The sequence below is a fragment of the Anarrhichthys ocellatus genome, unplaced genomic scaffold (assembly GCF_004355925.1).
Source record: "Anarrhichthys ocellatus isolate YVR2014 unplaced genomic scaffold, GSC_Weel_1.0 scaffold31, whole genome shotgun sequence".
Lineage (NCBI taxonomy): Eukaryota > Metazoa > Chordata > Actinopteri > Perciformes > Anarhichadidae > Anarrhichthys > Anarrhichthys ocellatus.
Window position 1 is genome coordinate 1,982,169 of NW_022280061.1, and position 3,497 is coordinate 1,985,665.

Sequence of the window (3,497 nt, forward strand, 5' to 3'; positions counted from 1 at the left end):
TTGGCTGCTGTGCCAAGTACACAACCAGAGCGCATAACAGCAAACCTCATCTCACATTGTGAAAATGAAATGTTTCTAAGTAGTGCAACAGGAAGCCACCGCAATTTGCTGTCTGAAAAAATCAGATATTCCCCGGAGGAAGTTAGGTTTAACAGCTGACAGGAAGGGTTCTGTCCACAGGTCACTGCGGGACAAAATATAGGCCGCATATTCCATTAAGTGATTATTCGTATATGATCTGGATGAATATTATGTGACGGTGCTTGAAAGCCCACACTTTACATATGACAGTGTACGTCAACACTGGAAACAATTGACTGTATAGTGTGAAAGGAGTTGTTCGCAATGTTCAAACCACAAAAGCCACCTGATCGCACTTTCCCCTCAACTTTAGGTTCACTCTCACTGTAGCAGGCCACTGCCTGCACGAAAAAGCACCAAAGAGCAGACAAAGTGAAAATATGGTGAACGTAGTGCAGCATTTAACAGTTAAAGAGTCAAAATATTTTTGTGGGTAATTTATCATTTTTATATCTCAATGTGGTCATGAATTCACATAAAAAAACATGAATTCAAACAATGCAATAACCAGTAAGGTTTGAATATCACCACTCCAATCACAACACATCATAGAGGCAAACCTGTTTTCACTGTTCGATAGCTAACTTTCCCTCTGATGCACTGACACAGAAAGGATAGGTTTTGAAACAACACAGGGATGTGGGAGACAACCCTACGCTATTCAGGGTCATATTTCCTCTCCAGACACTGGTGATACATCCAATTTGGATTCATAATGGCAGGCAGTGATGGGTGAGGGTAAGCATAATATTTACGTTGGTCATTACAGCTGACAGTGGCATAATATGCATATTTTCAACAACCAGAAGTGGGCCTTTAGTATCAAAAGGTTGAGAATCCCTGCTTAAGGGGGTCACAAGTCATATTTGTTGGGAACCACAAACATAAGAGACTTTTCTAGTATACATGTTTAATTCTGTATTTTTTATTGTTTTATAAACCTTCCTTACATAGACACCATGATGAAGGCTGACATAAAGCGAGTGCTGTAAAACCTTGGTTTGATCCTTTGCACCAAAGCTTGAGTGTGAACTGAAAGCATCGATACCTTGCTGCGTCTGTTGTTTCTGTTCTTGGCTGTGAAGATGCACACACACTTTATTCATCACAGAGATGCAACCTGGCTCGACACAGCCCCGACAAGAGCCGCCGGCCTCTGCCTGAGTCGTGTTTTAATAGTTTTAACAGTGAAGCAAATGGCAAAGAGGGCTGTCACAGCATTTACCAGGGGGTTGTGAAATCTAAAATAATCCTAGTTACAGTATACTGTATGGTCTTAAACTACCCTGGGACAAAACCTTTCAGAATAATATTTTCTGAGATTCAGACGAAAGTATAGTCACTTCTTCTCCCACAGCTACACCACAGATTGACTTCAACAGACACCACACAATAAAAAACAGATGTCTGTCTTAGTTTGATGTGTTTTGTAAATTATTTTTATTTTCTTAAAATCGTTTTTTTTAATGGTATTTGTTTAACAGCCTTAATCGTAGGGTGGCTGTAGGTGGGGAAAGCACATAACAACAGCCCGGTTGTCAGTAGCATCCAGCGGTGGTTGGCATTAAAACCACAGCCAGCTCCATCTTATGTAAAGACGCTGCTGCTTGTTGCTGAGCACGAACGCTACACAATCGTTGTTGGTAAGTCCTGTGATCGCAGCCTTCTTCTCTTTACTTGAAACTCAAACAACATCAGGTCGTCTTAATCACACACAGTGCACACATGCACACACACTTTCACTACCTATATTCTTCTTGCAAAGCAGAAGCTGTTACTTTTAAGTGTCTTTGAAGCCATGCCAGATTGAAGGCATGTAGTCTTTCGGAATCTTAACAACGATTGTGTGGGAGTGTGTTCGTGTGTGTATAACTTGCCTCCTGATAGTCACTGGTGTTTGTGGGTCAGAAGGAAACCACTTGAGGTTTGGAAAACGTTCAAGCAGCACTTCTTGTCTAAAAGTACGAAGTGGGGAGGTGAGGGGAAACAAAATGACACGTACGGTACGTCACATGTCAAACCCAACAACATATAGGTTTTACATTCTGTAATTGTGTTGATAAAAAAATAGTAGACGAAAACTAAAACTGAGAACGGAATGACATCTGTTTTCTTTACAACAGTTATTCTCTTTTCTATTACACTTGTTCGTACTCTACCTTCAGAAGAAAAGAGGTCCTCAACAAAGCGTGTGAGAGGGGCAGGAAAAAGGATGTGGCAACTGAGTGAAGGGCAACAGAGAAAGATAATCTCTTTATTCATCCACTCCTCATTCACTCCTGTACTGATCGAAAATAACTTATTATGATGCCAAATTTTGTAAAAAAACAGTGAAAAGTTTTTTTCCAAAGACTGTTTGTCCGTGTCTGTGGCCGACTGAGTCTCTCGATGTAAACAGCAACTGCAACTGTGTGATTATGATCCATTTACTCTCCTCTGTTTCCATATGGAAAGATCCTGTTTCTCAGTTTGTGTATGTGTGTGTGTGTGTGTGTGTGTGTGTGTGCCAGCAGCTTCGGACACTGACATTTAGTTATCTGTCAGTGTCACAAGTTTTATTCCACATTTGTAACATTATACAGAATCTTTCCACCATACTACAGAAATGCAACATAAGGCCACTTGTAAATGCCATGACAATGACTTTAAATTAACATACAATTTGTGGGCAGCTGGGGTATTGCACAACATTTATTGCACTGGGAGATTGTCTGTAGTTGACAACGGCTGATTTATATTTCATTTATTGACAGCCCCTTGAGGATCCATTCCTTCCCACGATCCACGGCTGGCTTGCGACCCTAACTTTGAAAAATGATGATTTAAAATACTGTTCCCTTTGAAGTTAAAGAATACAAATATGAATCTTTTAAATCTCTCTTCCTAATCTGTCAGGCTTCGCTAAGGAAAAAAACAGGCTGTTACATAGCTTCTAGATTGAAGTTGATTAGCAATTATGAATGAGACGGTTTCTCACGGTCATTTGAAATGGTTTCAGCCTAATAGTCTATTTCACAAGCCACGCAGATCAGCATCTCTGAGGACAGGTCATACCTACAGTCTAAATGTGACCAAATACCTGCAAAACCGATGACGTCCCCGTCAGTCTGAGCTGTAGTTTGTGTTTCGTTCAAATGAGCAAATGTTAGCATTCATTAGCATACTAACATGGTAAACATTATACATGCTTAGCATCAGCATTGTGAAAATGTTAGCATGCTAATGTTAGCTTTTAGCAGAGCCGCTGGGGAAACAACTTTCAGTGAATGTGTTACATGAAAATTAGCACACTGCCATTTTGTGTACTTGCCTACACACAACACTGTGTCAGTTTGGAAAGGTGGTCATGAAAGTGTTTCAGTTCAGGCTATTTCAATCAAGTGAAAATGTGTCATATACTCATGCAGTTCACATTA